Raw genomic sequence first — 23,829 nt, forward strand, 5'->3', positions numbered from 1 at the left:
GTGTCTTCCAATAATAAGCCCGATCACAGCGAGCCCTGGGAGATAGGACAGAAAGAGTCCTCATCTTGCATTAATTGCTCATATTGAAACTATGCCACATCTCTCCAAGCTAGTTGTTGCTTAGTATCCCTTTGATATGATAATGACATGCTTCTTAGCAGATGAATATGCAAATTAAAAGCAGTAATTTGGTGGCCTGCACCTGCTGACACCGCACTCCTAGGCTTCTGCGCTCGGCTACAGCACAGCCGCGACACAAAAGGCTAGCGGAGGGAAAATGAAATTCTAATGTCGTATATATTAAGCAGATGCTTCCACTTTTCTTTGTACATTGACTTTCACAGAATTTTCCCCTGGAATCTCGGCTCTCTCTTTATGCGATGAATGGACACTGATGTGTCATCCACAGAAGCGTGCCCCGTGTCATTTAAGCGCTCCCATTTTAAAGAAATGGCTTGCCACACATGCATACGAGAAGACGAACATCTTCTTCCCAGTAGAGCAGAAGATAATTTTACTTTCGATGCACAAAAGATTAGGCATTCACTCATTCATCCACACAGTGTGTACTTGATCGGTGAGGCCTCAAAGCAAATTTCTGAAGCAAAGATGGGTCCTGGAATGCTTCAGACTTTTGATGACAAGAACACAGATTTAGAGGCAGAAGAAACCTTAGAGGTCATCTGACCTAACCTCTTCATGTTAAGGCAGCAGTAACTGATCCCCAGAAAAGGGGTGATTTGCCCAAAGTCACAAGTAATAAGCAAGACAGCAGGATTTAAAACCAGATTTTTTTTTACTCCAAATTCAGGGCTTTTCCCAATGTACCAGATGTCATCTAACAGTGAAGTGTCAAACAGCCCAGAAGAATATAGAGCAGAGAATATAAAGCCCAGGCTTTGAATCCTTGGTCTGACAAATATTATCTGTGTGACCATTATCAGCTAATTTTTCAAGGCAGCTAGGTAGAGTAGTGGATAGATAGAAGACAAGTACAAATCCCACTTCATTTTACTGTGTGATCCTGGTCAAGTCACATAACCTCTCAGCCTCATTTTCCCACTTTGTAAAATTATGATAGTACTCATTCACAGAGTTGGTATGGATATCTAGTGAATAATGTACATAAAGCACTTTGCAACATTAAACTTAGATATTAATATTGTTATTAGCTTTTTTTGAGACTACTTCCTTGTGTATAAAATGGAAGAATAAAACTTGCATCACTGATCTCCTAGAGTTACTGGGCAGGGATAAAAGTTCTTGATGAACCTGAGAGTAGCATAGAAACTGAAACAAAAATATTTCAAATTACCCATATATAAGCCAACAACTCTATAATAGTTTTGACCAGTGGTCACATACTCTTTCCTTGAATATCATTAAAAAAGGGTATGATTTATTAGGTCCTGAAGCAGCCCATTCCACATTTGGACATTTCTAATTGTTTGGAAATGTTGCTTCACATCGACCGTAAATCTGTCTCTTAGCAACATTCACACAATTCTCCTAATTCTGTCTTTTGGAATAAAACAGAGTTAAGTCGACCAGTACCAAAGAACCCAAGAAATGGAAGGGTCCTGGAAGGTAAACTAGTTCAATCCATATTTGAACAGGCTTGTACAACACCCCTGAGAAGAAGCCTTCCCCTCTCTCTTTGGAGTCCTACAGCAAGAGGCAAGCCAGCACTTCCAATTTGGAACCATTTCTATGATATAGAAGGTCTTGCTTACACCAAATCTAAGTGTGCCTCATTGAAACTATCATTCCTTCTTTCTAATTTTGACTTGCGGAGTCAATCACTATAAGTCTAGTTTCTCTTCCACATAACAACCTTCCAAATATTAAAAAAATATTCCTTCCCCCCCAAGTCTTCCTTTTTCCCGTCTAACTTCTCCAGTTTCCCCATTCCTAGCCTCTGACATTTTCTAATGCCTTCATGGAAAAAAAAGCATTTTCTTGTGTTCTTGGCTTTGGTTGTTTCCTGAAGCAATGGGTGGGTAGGGGGAATAAAGAAGTCTTCCATTGACATTCTCCACCCCCAGCCAAACAGAGCCATTTTATTGAAGAAGAAGCTACCCCCTTATATACATCTCCGTAATTTCACCCTTGAACAGATCTCTGACTTTGCTGGTATAAGCACTCCCTCCGCCACCGCAGATCATGGCCTGTCTGCACCTCCACTTTTCAGTTTTTTTCTATGAATCCTCCATTGATGGTCTACCTAACATGGCTTCCCTCTGGTTCTTTTCCTACTAAGTGAGGGCCAGTTCAACATTCTGGCTGTCCATCTCCTGTCCCTTCATTTTGCTAGAGGGCTAGCCCACCTCCTTTCCTAACTAGTCCTGAAATTTCAAACTATTACAGAAAAAGATTTGAATTTAAAAAAAAAAATTACAAAATCAAGTGATACTTTTCTTTTGTCCAACAGACCCACATCCTCCTTATCCAGATTTATGTGAAAGAAAATGATTTTTTTTCACCCACTTGAGGGGCTATTCTATGGATAGTGTAATCCATTTCCCTCCAGAGTGGAATACAACCATGGCTGCCAGGAGAAAATGCTAAAAAGAAACACAAAACTCTCCTCTGTGACCTATCCACCTCATGATGCATCCACTTTCCATTAAACTGAGGAAGCAGAGTTCCAAGGTTATATCTAATAACATGACAAGCATCTATTACTGATGAACTTCCTGGCTGTCGACATTTGCCATTTTTATTCATGGTTTAACTTTTTTACCTTTATCCAGTTACATGAAAGACTCACACTTGGATACTTTCAATTAAGCACAAGGCCCTTTAACAAACATGGACACGGTAGGAGCAATGAGAAGAAGGTCAAGATCAATGGGAAAAGATGGATGGCTTGAGTTTCTCATTTTTCATGTTTCTGTATTGTCCAGAGACTGGCTTGTTTTGCTGAATATTTCTATAGCCTTTCCTCCATTTCTCCTTAGCCTCCATTGTTCTTGGTAACCATGTTGTCAACAAACTTTTTTGCTTTGATATAATGATAATAGTCAGTGCTTGAAGTGAAAGGAAAGAAAAGAAATGGGATGATTTTAGGCCCTCTTGAAAAGAAGCAGGCTGGTTTTCTATCTTATCCTGTCTCATTTCAGTTCCTATAAATAGCAATAACATGCACCAAGAAATATTTTGAACAAATGGGATAAAACATGAGCTATGCATCTACTGGAAAGGGCATTGCACTGAGAGTCAGGAGATCAGAATTCTAGTTCTGCATCTCACATGACCTGTGTGACACTTGAGATTCACCTCTTCAGGAATCAGCTACGTTATCTGTAAAATGAAGTTGTTAAATGATATGACCTCTTACATACTTTCAAAAATGAAAATTCCATGATGTCCTTCAAACTAAGATTTATTCCCCTTTCAGTCTTACTCTGATGCCTCATAGTGGTGTGGACATGACCCTGGGTTCTTAAAGGTATAATAGAGAAGTGTAGGCACTGTTAGATTGGGCTGTGATGGAAAGTTCCAAGTATGATCCTAGGATCAGATGGAGTCTGCTGTGTGAGGACCAGGTTAGCAAATTACAAAGAGAATTGTCAACAGTAAGTTGACTACTACGAAATTAATACTTTGATCCATAGCAACCCCCAAATGGCAGTTAGGTGGCATGGTGCCAGGCCTGGAGTCAGGAAGCCTAATCTTCTTGAGTTCAGTTCTGGCTTCAGACATTTACTAACTGTGTGACCCTGGGAAAGTCACTTAATCCTGCTGGCCTCAATTTTCTTATCTGTCAAATGAGCTGTAGAGAGGAATGGTGAACCATTGTGGTATTTCTGCTAAGAAAACCCCAAATGGGGTTAGGAAGAGTCGGACACAAATGAAAAATAACTAAACAACAACAAACTCCCCAAAACAATGGTAAAGACAAAATAGACCTCAGGCCTGCCCCTTCGTTGTAGGAGATGTATGTAAAATTGTTAGACAAATAACTACAGGCAATATTCTGAAATATATATATATATACACACAAAAAACTAAGTTGTTATATCAATAACCATAGTCACTCGAAGACTGAGATCTTTGTTCAATTACCAACAAGCTGACATGTTATTGGAATAACCAGACCAAATCTCTATTGATATTCTGGTAATGAATGAAGTCATAAGACAAAAGAAAATTGAAACTGAATGAAAAGAGGCTAACAAGTTCACCTTGGTAAAGTTGGTGGAGTCAGTTTCATGGTACGGTCAAAAGGATTGAGAAATATCATTTCGTAAGACACTGCTCATTTTTTTTAGTGCTTATCATAAGTACAAGCAAAAAACCATGAAGACAATTGCAGCTGATGCACAAACATCTGTTATGGATTATTGAGAACCTTCAAAGGAAGGACTTGGTAACTTAAATTTCAAAGTAGGCTCAAGAAAGAACAATGAAAAGTATGCCAGTGTGGAAGACCTCAGAACTTCTGAAATTCATAATGATTTCAGAAAACTGGTGCTGAAGCCTCTCATCCACCTTCTGGTCAAAAAGTCATAACCTAGAACTTTAGAACTAGACATGCATTCTAATACATGACCAATATTTCCTTGCCATGTATTTGATAAGATATTTGTAGGGATAAGGGAGGGCATTCAAATAGTGAAAGGGAGAGTGCATTGATGAGCAATAGTCGAGATTAAAATAAAACAGACTATGAAAGAAATTATTTTAAAGTCACACTGAGGGAAGACGGAAGAGTAATTTGTTACTAGTGAAATACCTACATTGTATGTTGGATAACTTCACAGTTTTTTCTATAGTCATTTTCCCTATTTTTCTCTCTATTCTGAGATATTCATGAACCCAGGCAAGTCACTCAACCCTGTTTGCCTCAGTTTTCTCATCTGTAAATGAGCTGGAGAAGGATACAGCAAACAATTCCAGAATCTCTGCCAAGAAAATGCCAAATGGGGCCGGACACGACTGAAACAACTGAACAATGACAATATCATAAAATATGGCTAAAATTTGAGAAGCAAAAGAGCATAAAGACAAAAGTTTGTATCCTATGCAGAACCCTTGAGCCCATATTTTATGAATACGTTCTTTCAAAAGAGTTGGAAGGTTGGAGGGCACTTGTTTGGTCAAGACCAAACAAAATCATAAAAATGAAATTGACTATAACTTAACATAAAGGAAACAAGTGGTACTGGGAGCTACATAAGAATCAGCTTCATGATTGCATTCAGCCCATTGAGTAAAGGAAGAACAAAGTCAACCTTAAATTACGGTCTGAAAAAGACTTCTAATAAACAGTCTCATTCAAACTCAAAGTTGTTCTATGAACTTGGACTCAGTGGCTTTGAACCTAATTTACTTGTTTGTAAAGGAAAAGAAAAAAGAATATGGATATCTAGTCTATTGCCCATGATGTGAGAAGGGCACTGGAGCCAGAAAACCACAGTTCTACTTCCAGGTCTATCACTCATTAACTCTGTAATCTTAAAAGTCCCTTTACATCTTTGGGTCTCAATCTCATCACCTATAAAATGAAGGAGATAGACTAAGTGATCCCTGAGATCCCTTCTAGCATTAAAATTTGAGGATTCTACATGATTACCATTACTTTTTCAGTTTTTTAAAAATTGGGCACAAATTTATTATACTTATATTTATTACATCTGATGTAATGTTTTATATTTAAATGCTATAATTTTATATTTATCATATTTTATGTTCATTACTTATACTCATTTATATACTATACAAACTATTGTGCCATGTATACATATATGTATTTTGTATACATATACATATGCATACACATAAATCTCACAAGGGAGGCTTATAATTAAAGGGAATATTCTATTTCTCTGTCATTTTAAATATTTGAGGTGCTTACAAATCACAAAATTGTAAAATCTTAGAGTTATAAGTGATCTGAGAGGCCCTATACTTCACCCCCGTACCCAAGATATGAAAAATCCTCTTTCTTTTGTGATGTTTTCTTCTTTTTCCTCAGGGATTAGATTAATGGAGACACAGTTTATCAGGATTTCTTTTGGAAGATGTTTTGAAAGAGTAGTTATTTTCAACAAATTACATTCTTCAGTTAAGAGCTCTGTTGCTTCAATGTTCTTTCTGAATACAGATTTCAAATACTATAATTTGATTTGTTGAATTGTTCCCTCACATCTCTATATGCATCATCTAATAGGAATAATTTTATTGCTACTTTATGACCAAGTGTGCCCTTTCCAAAGAGAAATGGACATGTCAATAACCCAACTGATTTGGCTGATGTAGAAAGTCAAATTGACTAATTCTGACTTAATTGTGGACACTGGGTGTGTCTCTATGTGCACATGCAATGCACAAATGGATGTGTATTATCCACTATGGCTATATAATTAGCTAAATAATTGACAAGTCTACACTTCCCCCTAGAGCAAGGAAGGTAAAATGATAACCTATGAGAACACTTCTCCCGTCAGTATTTAGCTATAAAGTGGGGAAAACAGCTGAGATATTTCAACTGGATCTGTTTTTAAATAGAGACAAATATTTTAATCAAAGTTTATTTGAGCACCATACTATGTTTGGTGTCAATGGACATTTTTTTATTCAACATTTATGTGTCAGGCACAGGGGATAGAATACAATGGGGATAGAAAGACAAATAACAAAATCCTTTCCCTCAAAGAGATTGGTTTCTGTTAGGGAAATATGCCACCTACATAAATACACACACATACACACACACATATATATGTATAGTGTCAAGTGCATGTATATTACACATTATAATAGAGTATATAAAAAGATTTTTTTTCATTCTAGAAGGTAGAGATGAGAAGTAGAGTCTATTCCAGGGATGGCTCACAGCTTAACTATCCATGATCCCTGACTTCTCCCATCTGAAAACATTCTTTCTTGTACTCTCCAAATAATCCTTGAACATTTATCCTGGTTCTCTGCTTTGCCCATGTCATTCCCTACCTAGTTTCAAAGTGTATGGTATGATATTATATATGTAGATATATACATATATTACACACAAATGTATATGTAAATTCTATATAATACAGTGTGTACTGAATATATGTATCATACACACATGTATAGTATATAGCTTATACTATATGTATCCATACATATATAGAATATACCATGCAAAATAGTATATACTATACACACATATGTGAATAATACACAAACACATATAATATATACTATATGTGTTTTTCCATATATACATGGGTGAATAATGTATGGTTTATATATATTGGATACACATACATATATCTTATATATACACAATAAATGTATGGTATATACATCTATGCATCTATTGTATAACACATTATATATATATATATATATATATTATAATACCACACACAAAACATAGTCTAATACAAGATAGGGAATGGCATGGGCAAAGGACACAACCAGATTAAATGCTCATGAAATATTTGGAGAGGAAAAGGAAGAACACTGTCAGATGGAAGACATCAGAGATCATAGCTCAATTTTAAGCTATCCCCCAAATACCTTCCCTTTCTCATCACTAGCTTCCATATTTTTTCTAAAATTATTGATTTTGCATCATCTATACTTAATATATCTTCCTGTCTCTTCCTCTCAGAGAACCGTTGCTTATAACAAAGAATTAAAAGGGAGGGGATTCAGCAAAACTAACCAAAACATTAAGTCCAGCATAATATGCAGTGTTGCACATCCAGAAAGCATCATTATAAACATGGAAGGGAGATGTATTGTCATATCTGCTCTTTGGGGTAAAGCTTGATTATTCAAGTTTTATAGTATTTAGTTCCAACAACTCAGCTACTGTTCTTAGCACTTACATAAGTCATATTGTACTCTCTCAAAACCACCTTGTATTCATTTTATATATTCTCAATAATGTTGTCTTCTCCATTAGACTGTAACCTCTTTGAGTTCAGGAATTATTTAACTTTTGTTTTTGTGTCCTTAGCATTTAGTATAGTGCCTGACACTCCGCAAGCACTTAATATATGTAGTTGAATGAATGATCATTTTAACTTGCTTTTCATATGTTTGGACCAAGTCACAGATTATAACAGAACATCACCAGTGTAGTAGTGTGCCCACCTTACCAAAGCACCTCCAATATAGATTATTTCTATCTGTTGTCATATTTTCCAATGTGTTGAGTGTTAGATGAAACCTGAGAGTTATTGCAATTTGTATTTCTTTTATTATTATTGATTGGGAGCGGTTTCATGTGTTTTTTTAATAGATTGGAAAATTCTTGTTCTTAGAACTATTTTAAAATATATTTAGACCATTTATCCATTAGAAAATAGATTTGGTTTTAAATATTTCTGTTAGTTCCCTATATATTCCAGATATTAGAATCATATCAGTGATATTTAATACGAACATTTTTTTCCCAAATTAGCAGCATCCCCTCTTACCTGTGTTGCATTAATTTTGTTTTTGCAAAAGCTCATTAGCATAATGTAATCTAAATGATTCATTTAACCTGTTACAATTGCCTCCATATTTTTTTTTCACTAAGAATTCTCCCTCTAGGAAGTGGAAAATTGGGAAAGAATTTTGACAACCAATGTCTCTGATAAAGGCCTCATTTCTAAAATATACATAGAATTGAATCAAATCTATAAGAATACAAGTCATTCTCTAATTGATATGATAAATGGTCAAAGGATATGAACAGGAAGTTTTCAAAGGAAGAAATTAAAGATATATATATATATATAAGCAAATGAAAAAATGCTCTAAATCACTATTGATTAGAGAAATGCAAATCAAAACAACTCTGAGATACCACATCTCACCAGTCAGATTGGCTAAGATGACAAAACAGGAAAATGACAAATGCTGGAGAGGATGTGGACAAATTGGAACACTAATGCATTGTTGGTGGAGTTGTGAACTGATTCAACTATTCTGGAGAGCAATCTGGAACTATGCCCAAAGGGCTATAAACAATTTCATACCGTTTGACCCAGCTATACCATTTCTAGGGCTGTATCCCAAAGAGATCATAGAAGTGGGAGGAAGACCCATATGTACAAAAATATTTATAGCAGCTCTTTTTGTGGAAATAACTGGAAATTAAGGGGATTCCCATCAATTGGGGAATGGCTAAACAAGTTGTGGTATATGAATGTAATGGAATATTATTGTGCTATAAGAAACAATGAGCAGATGGACTTCATATTTACCTGGAGAAGCTTATACAAACTGATGCTGAGTGAGAAGAGTAGAACAAGGAGAAATTTGTGCACAATTACAGACACAATGTATGTGTGATGACCAACTTTGATAGATTGGACTCTTCTCAGCAATGTAGGGTTATAAGTCAACTCCAAAAGACTCATGATGGAGAGAGATGTCTACATTCAGAGAAAGAACTAGAAAGAACAGAGTTAGAATGCAGATTGAAGCAAACTAGCTGCTCTGTCTTTTTCTTATTTGGTTTTATTTCCTTTTTCCCATTGTTCATTCCATCTGATACAATTCTCTGTTGTAACCTGACTAATATCTAATGTGAAACTATTTGCAGATCCTATACTTGATTGTTGGCCACCATGGGGGGGGGGAAGGGAAGGGAAGAAAATTTGAAACTCAAGGAATTGTGTAATTGAATACTGTAAACTAAAAGTAAACAAACAAATTAATAAAGACCAAAACATTAAAAAAAGAATTCTCCCTCTAGCCATAGCCATAAAAAGTATATGATCTGTTTCTCTTTAAAATATTTTATGGCATGACCTTTAAAATTTAGATCCTGATTCTATTTTGATTTTATTATTGTATATAACATAAGATGTCAGCTTGAACCTAAATTCTTCTAAACTACATTGTGGTTTTCCCAGTAATTCTTGAAAATTAGAAAGTGCTTCCTCAAGGAATTTATGTTCTTGGGCTCATGAGGCACTGTATTATTGATTCTCTGATTATTCCTTATTTTGTTTATTCTACTAATCTACTTTTCTATTTTGTGACTGGTACCGAACACTTTTGATGAATATACATTGATGGTATAAAGTCTTCTTTCATACTTACTTTTCATTATGTCCTTTGAGATTCTAGGTCTTTTTTCCCCTCCATGTGAAGCTTTCCATTATTTTTCTGTTGCTCTATGTGTAGAATTCTTTTTGATAATTTGACTCATATAATACTAAATCTTCAAATTAGTTTAGTTACTATCATGTTTCCTATATTATCATAGCCTAGCCATGAGCAGTGATTATTCCTCCAGATATTTGAGTTGTTGGGTTTTTTTATTTTTTAAAGTGTTTTGTTGGGGTGACTAAGTGGCACAGTGAGTAAAGCACCGACCCTGGAGTCAGGAGGACCTGGGTTCAGATCTGGCCTCGGACACTTCACACACACACACACACACACACACACACACACACACACACACAAACTAACCATGTGACCTTGGGCAAGTCACTTAACCCCAATTGCCCTACCCTCCCCCCTCTAAAAAAAAGAAAAAAAAAGGTGTTTTGTAATTGCATCTATGCAAATCTTGAGTATGTTCTACTGGGGAGATTACCAAATATTTTAAGTATTTTCCAGTTATTTTGAATGGAACTCCCCTTTCTATTAATTACTCTAGAACACTGCTATTACTATATATAAAAATGATTAGTTCTCTTTGTTTTTAATTGGTATCATTATAGTTTACTAAAACTATTAGTTCCTTTAATTATTTTCTAACATTTTCTAAGCAAATAATATCACTCTTATGATCCCAACTGTTAGTGGTCTATCTTTCTTCAAATTACCTTGTGTTTATTTTATATATATTAAACCTCTTACTAATGCAAAGATGTAGAGCTCATTTCTTAAAATGCTGAATTTGAATTGCGGGCATGACATCCACTGGAGAATAAACCATTTGGAAAGTATATGAAAATCTGAGAATGGAGCTGAAGAAAGAGGCCTGGAGTATGCACACTCATTTAGGAGGTCTCTCAATGGAGATTTTAATTGACCTTGCAAATGGGTGAGCTCAATGAGAGGGGAAATTATAGGAGGGAAAGGAAGAGAATGTTAGCCAGGACCATGAGGAATGTCTACACTTAAGACATACAAGAAAGAATCCCAGAATTTGAGAGTTGGAAGGGATGTTAGTCCAATATAAATGCCCAAAGAATTCCCATTAATAAGATGCCCAACAAGTTATCATCTGGTCCTTGCTTCAATACCTCCAAGGGCAGAGAACCCTAATCTCTTGACAATTTTTTAGACAGCTCTAATTGATAAGAAGTTTTTCCTAATATTAAGCTAAAATTTGCCTCTTTGCAACTTCTTCCCATTTGCTCCTAGTTCTGCCTGTGGAAGGTAAAGGAACAAAATCTAGTCCCTCCTTTGCACATCAGTCCTTCAAATATTTGAGGACAGCTGTCATATTCTCCACTGGTCTTCTCTTCTCTGGGCTAACCATACCTAGTTCTTTCGACTGATCCTCAGATTCAAGATTCAAAATAAAGATTCTTGGTCCTATTTCCTACTTAGCACAAGACATTCTCTTTCCTCCCAGTGCCTAGTTCACTGTCTTTCTCCTGTCCACCACTTCTGCCCTCATAGTAGGCGACTTCAACATACATATTTGTACTTCTTCAAATTCTCAAACACTTCCAAGTTCCTAAATTTACTCATTTCCCATGACCCATTCCTCCAACACCCCTTCAACTACACACAGAGATGACCCATATCCTGGTTTTTACCATCACCCACAAGTGTACAATTTGTGTGTCCATCAACTGTGAAATCCCTCCCACTGATTTTTTGTCATTACATTTTCTCCTCAACTTCACAACCTTTAACCCTGCATCCTCACTGTGACTTCCGGCTCTTCTACTGCTCAGTTCTTTCCCAAGCCACCACACCTGTTCTGTCTACACTGCCCTTTCCTCATGTGGACCTACTAACCCAGATAAACTCTATACTATCTTCTACTCCTAAGTCCTTTACCCCATCGTCCTATTGCCAATCTTTCCCTGAAAAACTCCAGCCATGGCTTATTCTTACCATCTACTGTTTTCACTCCAATTCATGTTCTGCTGAAGAAAGTTGGATAAAATCACCAAACTACTGACTGGGGCCTCTACAAATTTATTTGACATAATCTCAATTCACCCTCATTATGGAATCACCAACTACGTTGGAGAGGGAGGGTTGATAGAAACATGCATATATAATGCAATACAGAATAAATATATACTGAAAAATGTAAAGCGAATAACAAGTTAGGGAGGGAGCATGCTAGCAGTTGAAGAGATCTGGAACAACTCTACAGAGAAGGTAGACTCGATTACAGCACCTTTTGAAGGAATTGAGAGATTCTAAAAGGCAGAAATGCATTTTAGGCATGGATGGCAGTCATTGCAAAGGCGTGTAGACTTAACATAGAGGGTAATATATGAGGGAAAGTCAGTTTGACTGACTCCTCCCAAAGACTCAAAATAAATTCAGGTTTGTTTATTGAAAGTACATTCCTGATTGGTCCAAGCAAATAGGGGAAAATAAAAACTTGAAGAGGAGATAGAATGGAAGGTACCTACTCAGGGCCAAGGTGGAGACATAGGACAGACACTTCCAGCTGAAGAGTAAGCTGGAAGTGCAGTAAATTGAGAAAGATTGAAATAGGAAATAAACATGAGAAACTGAGACAGTGTTCCTCTCTCCCTTGTTGGAAGAAATGGGGGACTGCAATTATATATGGCTATACTAGCTGACATGGTTGATTTAGTTTTTTTTTTTGTTACAACCATTTTGTAATGAGGGAGAGGGAAGGATATATTTAGAAATGTAAGTTATGTAAAAGCAAAAGATAGATAAATATTTTTATAATATAAACTAGGTGGTGCTGCACAGCTAGGTAACACAATGAATAGAGTACGAAGCCTAGAATTCAAATCTGGACTCAGACATGTACTATCTATGTGGCTCTGGTCAAATCACTTTAATTCTGCTTGCCTCAGTTTCCTCATTTGTAAAATTATTTGAAGAAGGAAATGACAAACCACTCCAGTATCTTTGCCAAGAAAACCCCAATGGGGTCAGGAAGAGCCAGACAGGACTGAAAAAATGACAACAAAATATATTCTTTTTAAAATATACTAGCACAAATTTTAGGTAATAATAGCTAGCATTTATATAGTACCTTATGATTTGCAAAGTGCTTTATAAATATTATCCCATTTCACTTTCACAACAACCTTTGACAACCCTAGGAAGTAGGTGCTATTTTTATATTCATTTTACAGATGAGTAAAGTGGAGCAGACAGAAGTTAAGTGATTTGCCCAGGGCCACACTGCTAGTAAGTATCTGAGGCAGGATTTGAACTTAGGACTTCCTTACTCCAAATCTTGACTGCTGAATGAATCATCCAATTGACAGTGATTTAGATGATCTATATTTCTAGCTATTTCTAGCTCTACATCTAGGATTGAAAGGTATTTATTCAAAACATATGCCTTTATTTTGATTTTTAACCTGAATAAAAAGGGTTAATTATATAGGTTACATTGTAAGGGGGTAAGAGGTGGTGTTAAATTAAACTAGAAACAAGGGCCACTACTGTGCTATATATAAGGATCCCTACAGCCTCATACTGACTTAGGAAACAGCATAGTAATATTACTGATATCTTTATTTTATGCTGATTTATTTTGTTCAACATTTTCAATTACATTTTTGCACTACAATTTAATTTGGTTAAGACCAGTCTTGGAAGTACTGTGGGTTGTGGGCTGCATGCTTGACACCTCTGCTCTGATGGATAGGGAACAAAATTTGGCCTCAGGAAGACCTGGGTTAAAATTCTACATCGGACACTTATTAGTTGTATGATCTTAAGCAAATTAGTCTCAATTTCCTTATCTGAAAAATGGGGATAATAAAAACTTCACTTGCCTCACAAGGTTACTGTGAGGAACAAATGAGATATATGAAAAGCACTTTGCAAACCTCAGATCATCAACTATTATTACTGGAAAATATCAGCTAAATATAATTTTGAAAAAGAGAAAATGAAATCCAGCCTTAAAAAAATCGCCTGCTCTCTGAAGGTTTTGGAATATATTGTCAGTCATATGCATTTCTCCCTTTTCCCAATACTTCTTCCTACCAGAGACTATTTTCTATGAATAACTTGTACTCTATCCATTGCCCCTTGACAATGGGATTCAGCATTAGGTAAAAATGACCCTAAATCATTCACATCTATAGAAAGAACCAGTGTCACTTCATTGTCAATCTGCAGACATCAATCTGCAGGCTTGTTTAGAGGGTACAATACTTGTAATCAAATAGTACATCTTGAATTTGGCTTCTGGTGTCAGAGGTCTATAGCAAGATCTTTTTAAATAGCAAAGAAAACATAAATGAGGTTTCTGACAGGCACTTGAATAGAAAAACAAAACAGGATTCAAAGCCATGGTGATCAGCCATTACAGATCACCAATATTCTTCCTAGACATTCGTTTCTAAGCATTCCTAGTTCATCCCTAGAGTCTCCTGCTTAAGTGACATAAGGTCAATGTTGCTAGTCTTTCCCATGAATGAAACATGCAGAATTGTAAAATAGCCCCCTGGGAGTAATCCTGCTAACAGAATTGCCCTGTGGAAATATGAGAGATCATTTATGGCAACTGGGATTTCAAATGCTCTGGTAAAACCACCTGACGGAGCTCTTCCTATTTATCAGAGACCATTTTGCATCAGGATCTCCACTTGTTTTTCTTAAAGAAAAAGAAAAACACATGTGCAGTAGCTATAGAAATCCATTTGAAGATGAGATTAAAGATGCAGCACATTAGTGGAAAATTCCCTCAATTGCAATGTTAGCAATTGGGGAAATTTACAAAGCACACGATGTTAGCAAACACTCTACCCCCTGGAGGGCATGAAAACCAAGAAGGAAGGGAATAAATGTGTTGGGTATCTTCATTAAGATTCCATTTGAGTTATCCCAGTTGTTGGAATGCAGGGCACAGCTTTAATTAAGCAGTGTGGGCATATGAATGCACTTCCATCTCTGGGCTCTTGACCCACAGAACCTGGGAAAGAATCATAGGTCCAGCACCCAGAAAGGAAAATAAGTCCTAATGTACTCTTGTGTTTGAGAAATGATGACCATGGATACAGTGCTGGGCTTGAAATTAGGAAGATCAGAGTCTGAATCCTGACTCTGACTCCCACTAAATGTGTGATCATGGTTAAGTCTGAACCATAGTTTTCTCATAAAAATATGAGTAAACTGAAGATGTTAATACCTGCAACAACTTAAGAGGTTGTCATAAGGTTTGACTGATCTAATGTGGGAAAATAACTTTACAAACATCAAAATACCATATAGCTGTCAGTTATTATAAATATTGTAATGAGAATGGTCAGGAGGTGATTATATTCCTTACCTTATAATGGTCCCAAATTAACCTCAATGTGGTATAATGGAAAGAGCACTGGATTTTGTAACAGAATATATGGACTTGTCACTAATATGACCTTGTATAAGTCACTTAACTTCTTGAGACTTTAATTTCCTCATCTATAAAGTGATGAGAATGGAATGGATGACATCTAAAATCCCTATCGATTCCCAGTTCTAAGTTCTATAACTCTAATATATTCTCATATCTAAAGAATCCCTCCCCTCTCCCCATCATTACTTCTTCAATTCCAGATGTAATTGACCAAATGACAGGCATGAGAACTCAGAGCACAGTTACTAACTCAGAGGGATCAAAGCAGGGGACAGTGGGGATTATTAGGATTGGTCATGGATTGATTGTATATTCTAAGAATTAATTCTAACTACAAATATATTTCATGTCTAGTCAGGAGACAAAGCTAAATGTCTAAAGTGCATTGGATTATTACTAACAATTTACAATGCATTTGGTTTTTTAAATTTCACATAAATGGAGGGCTCATACATAGACACAGAATCTCAGAATTGAAAGGGATCTCAAAGGTATTTAGTTCAACCCATGCCTGAATAAGACACTCTTTGGCAACAAATCTAATGAGTGCTCATTTGTCCTTGGCTTAGAGTGCCTCTGTTGAGGTGGGATCCTTGCTCTACTTGGCTCCACAGAGATGTAATAGATAGAAGCAACAAAAATGCAAATTTAGATTTGATGTCACCTTAAACCACCTAATAATTAATGCTATCCAAAACTGTACTTGAATGGATAGACTCAGGAGGTAGCCTCCCTTCCTTGGAGGTTTCCAAACAGAATCTACATGTCCATTTGCTGAGTATATCATAGTAGGAATCCTGGGCATGTGAGGGTTAGACTAGATGGCCATTGATAGCTCTCAAAATCTGTGATTGTGTGAATTCATAATCAGTGGAGTCAGTCTACTCCACTTCTGGACAGCTTTGATTATTGGGGAGGTTTTCCTTAAATCAAGCAGGTGTGAATTTGCCTCTCTGCAATGCAGCCTGCTACTTCAAGTTATGCCCTCTGGAGTCAAGCAAACCAAGCCTATTTCCCCCATTCATTGGGACAATCTTCCAGATGCTCCCCTCACTTTGCTGCAGAGGGAACTGAGAGCCAGAAATAAGTAACTTGCTAATGATGATGTAGGAAACAATTAGGAAAGCTGGGATTTGAACCCTAGTTCTCTGACTAAATCCAGTATACTTTCCCCTAAATCATACTGTCTCTGCCTAGATTGACCTTCCACTAATCTAGAGGAGAGCTGGGGGGAAAGTAATATTTAACTTTATTCTGCAGCAGCAACAGACTTTGTACTGTAGCATCACAGCAAGCAGACTATCTTTATGCTTAAAATAAGTATACTCTGTGACATTGATAGAATGGAGGCAAATTTCCCCTTTCTCCCTCATGCACATTTACATGTTAAGCTCTTTGTCTCAGAATAGCAAAGAAAGTGTCATTAAGTATACATGTAAATCCGAGTTAGAAAAACACACGACTGTTTATGGAAAGCTATTATAGAAAAAGTCCAAAAAACAAACCAAAAGTATTAATATCATCCAATGTCATTATAAACAGCTCAGTGCTGCCATGTCAAGAAGAAAAGAAATAGACAATGATGCCCTGTTACTCATTTTGACAGCAGTGATCTGTAAACACAGAATCCCTGAGGCTATTTCTTAGTGAAAAACCGGCTGCAAAGCTCTGTATCCACTCAGCCAACAGAACTGTGCTTTTCCAATCCTATGTCACATTCTGTTATTCATGGCTCTCTCCTAACCCCCTTTACACAACCTAATTGCTGGGGTTTCCACTGACATGTCACAGCCTCCTTTGGATTTGCTGTCAGTTTCCTTGGGTTGAATTTTTTATAAGCTTTCTAAATGGAGGTGGAGAGACAAGACAAACCTTGTTCTTGATTTAGTCCCCTCTGTCTCATAGAGTCAGGAGTTCTTCACTGTCCAACTTGCTATGATAGCTTTTTGCCTGGGACATAACCTCTGATTGAGGCTTCCTGAAACATGCAACTTGTCTTTGGCAAATGAATTGTGAGGATGCCTGCCAGCTGCCAGACATCTCCATTTTTAAAACACCTTCAAAACTGCTTTTGGCACAGGTCCACAAACAGGCAAGGCAAGCTGGAGCTGGAGGCTCCATGCTGTGTGCAAAAAGGGGGTGTTCTGCTACCTTTCCATCTCCACAAAGAGAATAAAATGAAGGAGGGAAAGGCAGGAGAGAATGGGCTTTTCATAGTAGAGTTCCTTCAGCCGAGATTTTTCACATTTCAAACAAATCACATGTGGTTTTTCATAGCCAGGGTAAAGCATAGTATAGAAGCCAAAGAATTTCAGAAAGTTGGAAAGGATCTCAGAAGTTGTCTAGTGTCCCTGAAAAAGGTTACCACTAAAGCATTCTTGATGAGTGGTCATCCCCTTTGTTTGAAGACCTCCAGCAAGGGGGATCCCACCACCTCCTAAAGAAACTCATTCCACTTTAGGGTAGCTTTAATTATTAGGAAGTTTTTCCTAACGTCAAGTCTAAATTTTCCCTTTTTCAACTTCTACCCATTGTACCCTATGTTGTCAAGGAAACCAAGTCTAATTACTTTTCCACAGGGCAATCCTTCAAATGATTAGAGACAGCTATCATGTAACTCCCAATTGGGTCTCCTTCAAATAAGAAGAAACATCCCCAGTTCCTTTGATCCCCAAATGACCTGCATTCAAAGCCTTCTGAATGTCCTTCCTAAAATGTGGCACCCAGAGTTGAATGTACTTCAGATGTGGTCTGACAGAGGCAACAGAATTATCATCTCCTTATTCCTGGGCACTATGTCTATTGTAAATGTAATCCAAGTTCATATTAGCTTTCTTTGGTTGAAATATCTTAGCACTGAATACTCATATTAAGCTTATAGTTCACTAAAATTTCAAAACCTTTAAAGACAAACATTTCTAGCCATGCCACTATTCATTTAACCCTTGTGACAATTTTTAAGCCCATCATAAGACTTTATATTTATTTCAAATAAAATCCATCTTGTTTGATTCAACTCAGTGTCCTAGCCTATCCATATCTTTTTGAATGCTAAAAACACTGTCATCCAGGGCAGAGGTGCCAAACATGCAGGACTGGTACACTCTTAAGTGCAGCCTAAACCAGATTAAAATGGAATTGGGAAATATTTAGCAAAGTAAACAAAAATAAAATAAAACAAGGATAATGGTAATTTGTGGTTTTCCATCTCAATATGCGGCCCATAGGGATCCTTATGTATGTTTTAATGGTCCCCCCTTTATATTTGCATTTTATAGGATTGATATGATGCTTAAGCTATCCCTGCCACCCCGTGCCCTCTGCAAGTATGCTAAATATCTATGCCTTTATCTTATAGAAGATGCTTAGCCTGCTGTAGGGAAGAAAGCAGTGGACGTGAAGTCAGGACACCTAGCCTGGAAAAATCCTATCTTGAAATTTCTTGATTCTGTGACCAGAGGAAAGTCACTTGATGCCTCTGAACTTCAACTGCATTATCAGTAGTCTCTCTGTCCAGAGACTCTCTAATAATGAAAATCAGACAAAAGTATTTATCATAGTGATGGAGTAGATCTGGCACAGATTCCAGGTCAAGGAGGGATTCCCTGTGGATGGAGAGATTCTCTATATGCTCATGTTTTCTCATGACAGTGTATTGATTATATTACGTGCCAGGACCGGAAGATATCTGTAACCACTCAAAGGAACATGGCCTGTCCATCCCCAAAGGAAACATCCAATGGATGAAGAATTATTACTGCTCAGATTTAGGCATGCATCTAAGTGGATACCCTCTAGAGCTTGTCTAAGAGTATGTAAATCTGGGACAGACAATACAGGTAGACAATGAACTGGACCTAGAATTGAAAAGGAAGAGTAGAGTTAGCCAGACTGTTTTTCTTTTTTGAAGAATAAGTATTCTTCAAGTGTCTACTATATACAGTCTCATCTTCCTAAATTCAAGTCTGGTCTCAGACATTTTCTAGATGTGTAACCCTGGACAAGTCATTTTGCCTCAGTTTCTTCTTCTATAAAATGGGTTGGAGAAGGAAATGGCAAACCACTCCAGTATCTTTGCGAAGAAAACTCCAAACAAGGTCATGAAGAGTTGGTCATGACTGAAACAACTGAACAACAAAGGTTAATTGTTGGATATCATCTGTAAAAACATTCTTTTTTATGCACAAATGCCCTCATCAAAGACATTCTCAGTTCATGAATGTATCACCTTCATAAAGATTTTATATAGATGTTTTCACAGTCACTTTTTTTAATCAATAGGTTCAAAGCCATTCAAACAAATACAGACTATTTCCAACTACCTCACACTTGATTCATACTATTTTTGAAAGATGAAATGTTATTGGGCTGGTCCCTTCTCATCCCCAAATTAGTGAAAGTCTACACATAAATTCCAGTTCTTATCATTTCAGGTGGCTTGGTGGATAAATCCGAAAACCCAAAGTCCAGTCTAGATATGAAAGGATGGTACTTCATTCTTTTCTGTTCAAAGTGACAACTTTGGTTACTGAAACAGACATGCCTGTAAATAGGATGAGAATAATATAGGATGTGATTTCTAGTTTACAATAAGGGAGATAGAGATATGTAGTGTTCAAAGCAACTATCCTAGGACAAGTTTTACAGAGAAGGTAGGAACAATATGAAAAATGTAAGGCAGGAATCTTGAATTCTAGCCCAGTGTTCTGGGTTCCTTGGTCTCATTTGAAAAAAAAAAAGGTTCTAAGTATTCCTAGATAGGCCAGGATGTTACTTATTTACACTAATTTTAGTCAACAATTTACACAAACAAAGGATCAGAGAGTTTAAAATTAAATCAGAGGCAATCATGTCTAACTTATACCTGAAGAAATGTAGCTTCAGTCTCAGGAGCTACAACTTTCTTCTTTGTTTATTAAATTAGGTTTTGGTTTAATTTCACAGATAAGATCTCTATATCCTCTCCCCTCTTCTCCAAGTGAGAAAGCAAGAAAAACTAAAGCTATGTTACAAGTATACATAAAAATTAAAACAACATTTCTCCTTGGCCATGCTGTCAAAAAGTTTCAATCTGTACTCTGAGGCAATCACCTATTTGTCAGGAGGTAGGCAGCATGTTTTATGATGAGTCCTCAGGAATTATGGGTGGTCATTGTGTTGATCAGAGTTCAAGAACTAACTTTCCAAGGCAGCCTGTTCTACTCTGGACAGCTGGAATTATTATGAAATTTTTCCTTACATGAAGCCAAAATCTGCCTTTCTCCAAGTTTTAACTATCGCTCCTAATTATGTTCCCTGGTACCAGAGAAAATATAGATATTTTTAAAAATGACAACCCTGCAAATGCTTGAGGATAGCTATTATGCTCCCTTTCTCATCTTCAAACTAAACATCCCTAGGTCCATCAACTAATCCTCGTATCTTGTGATGCCAAGGCCTCTTTGTTCACTCTCCAGGTGATCGATGCAGCCTGAGATTTATTGAGCTTGCCATCCACTTAGTCTCCTAGATCCTTTTTCAAACTTGCATCTAGTCTTGCCCCACACTCATCTTGTTATTGTGAAGTTAGCTTTACCTTTGCTCAAGTAGTAGAAATGTTCTTATGACATTTCACCTTCTTATATTCGGGCAACTTGGTGGTGATGGATCTGTCGGTCTAGAGTCGGGAAGACTCATTTTCCTGAGTTAAAATCTGGCCTTGGAGAGGTACTAACTATGTGCCTGGGGAAATCGCTTAACCCTCGTAGCCTCAGTTTCATCATTTGTAAATTGAGTTGGGGAAAGAAATGACAAACCACTTCAGTGTCTTTGTCAAGAAAATTCCAAAATGGGGTCACAAATTGCCCGGCGCTATTGAAATGACTGAAAAAAACAATAACTACTTGGTTAAGTCCTCATTTGATTTTAACTCTGCTTTCTAACATATCAATTATGCCCCCAAGCTTTATGTCACCTTGAATTTGATAAATATGTCAATTATGCCTTTATAATTAATGAATTTAACTAATAAAAAGTAATCTCTCCATTTTGTCTGAAAGAATAGTATAAAATATTGTCACAAATAAAACTATATGTAATAATTCAGGAGGAAATCAGCCTTATACCTAAATAATAGATTTAAAATTTGAGAGACTATAAGAAGATATGACAAGCAAATAGCATACAAGAGGAAAATTTGCTTTATTCCCAGCATCCTTCCCTCTTCCCTTTCCCAAGTCTCCTCAGTATCTTCTCATTCTGCTCCCTGGATGCCCAAGGTACCTCAGTTTGAGATCCTATCCAGTGTCCCTTTTCTTGGTATGTTAAACATACTAAGTCTTTCTTGTTTTCCCATCCCTGCCCCTCCAAACATACTAATCCTGTGCCCCAGTCCCTCCAGACCTTCACCTGCTACCTTTTAATATGGTGAGAATCTATTACACTCCCAGGTAATAATTTGTATTTTTAAACGGACTTTTTGGAAAAATCTCCACTTAGATCCTACTCTGATGCTTCATTGGTATGTGAAGATGACCTTGGGACCTTGAAGACAATGGCAGAGAAATATGAGCTCTGAGATGTCTTACTAAGTAGGAAAGGTTTCAAGTGTGGACCTAACAATGGACTGTATATCTTCAACATAAGGAAAATTCTAGCTAAATGAAAAAAATTAGGGTGATGGGGGTAGGGAAAGAGACACAATTCATGAAAAGGATTCCTAAAATGTGGATATGTTCTGATATGAATTGATGGAAGCCTACTAGAATGAAAATTCAGACAGATCAGATTTATTCTATTACTCACACAGCCGGTTGTGGTAAGTAAGAAAGGTAACATAAGGTACGAAAATAAAAGGACAAAATACTGGCAGAAATTGGAGGACTAATAAAAAATGTAAGAATACCTACAGATTAAGTAGTCAAAATAACTCTCAAACTAAGAAGAGCTTAGAAAAAAATCCAGATCAAATAAGCCCCCATCTTTTCCACAAACCTTAGATATGGGATGGTTTCAGGGAATAGCAGTCTTCTTAAAATGGACAGAATGTGACAGACAAATCAACTTTGCTGGGACCCAAATTTTTAGGAAGGCTCAAATACCCTGAGATATCACACGGGAACTCCTAAGAACTGCCAGAGGGAGGAGAACTGAGTCTCCATGACTGCCACTTTAACTGATGGCTGAGACTAAGGGAGAGAACCTTGGCAGTAGTCAGGAGGAGAAAAGACACCCAGACATTAAAATTGAAGGTAATTATAGTACTTACTGATTTTCCCCACACCGGAGACCTACAATTCAACAAAGGAGAGGAGATCTCAACAAAATTGAGATCTGCTGATGGCATCTCTCTACCTAACTCATTTTTGAGAAAACTCTCAATTATTTATCTAATTGCAGATTTTTAGGGATTTGGGGATGTTAGGAAGATGATATGGCATTTCTTTCTGATACTGAAATGGAATGGAGAAGGAGCCAAGAGTAACGTTTTGAATAAGATGTTCACCTATCTGCAATCAGGAACCTGACTTGAGTTATATTATTTTTCAAGTAAATTTTGTCCACAGATTTATTTCCCTAGTCTCCATCACTGTTAGAGTCTGTCTTTTCTATGAAAATATAACAAAGTTATATGGTGGAAAGAACAATGCATTTGAACCAAGAGACTTGGGCGTAAACCCTGGCTTTGTTCTTTATTTTGGGGAGTACTTTGGGTGAATCATTCTAGGCCTTTGAGAGAAACAGAGACAGACAGACAGAATATCTGTACTACCTACATCACAGAGTTGTGACAAAAGCCTAAGGAGACTTTAAAATGCTGTAGAAATGTGAGTAGCTCTCAAATGGGTTGCCATTTCCATTTCACAGAGTCAGTGAACACTGACTACATGCAGAAGACAGTGTTTGGCATTATGAGTGATAATGGACAAGCACAAATTGGTCCTTTCCTTGCTCCTTAGTAGAGGCAGCAAGATACAGAAACAAAAACTAGAGAAGACAGAAGACATTTCCCTTCAATGCTGGGGTCCAGTTGGGGGTCATTCAGTGTGTTGGGAAGCTTCCTAATAGCATTTGCTTAGTTTGGCCTCATTTTCCAAGTTAATGCCTCAAAGGCACTCCTTGATGGACTGTACAATCCAACTAAGATTCATCTGTTTGCTGCTAAATGGAGACATACATCATAACATAAATATTATGTCAAAAACAACCAAAGACAGCAACTTGAGAGATGCATTTTACTGAGACTAAATTCCTGGGTGAAGAGTATCTTGACCCAACACAAAATGAACTGTTGTATTAATTATCTTATATATATATAATTATATATATTATATATAATATATTATTTTACACAAAATATATATATATATATA

The sequence above is a fragment of the Petaurus breviceps genome, unplaced genomic scaffold (assembly GCF_028583685.1).
Source record: "Petaurus breviceps papuanus isolate PSGF00001 unplaced genomic scaffold, PetGlider_PUasm1.0 688, whole genome shotgun sequence".
In the NCBI taxonomy this organism is placed as follows: domain Eukaryota; kingdom Metazoa; phylum Chordata; class Mammalia; order Diprotodontia; family Petauridae; genus Petaurus; species Petaurus breviceps.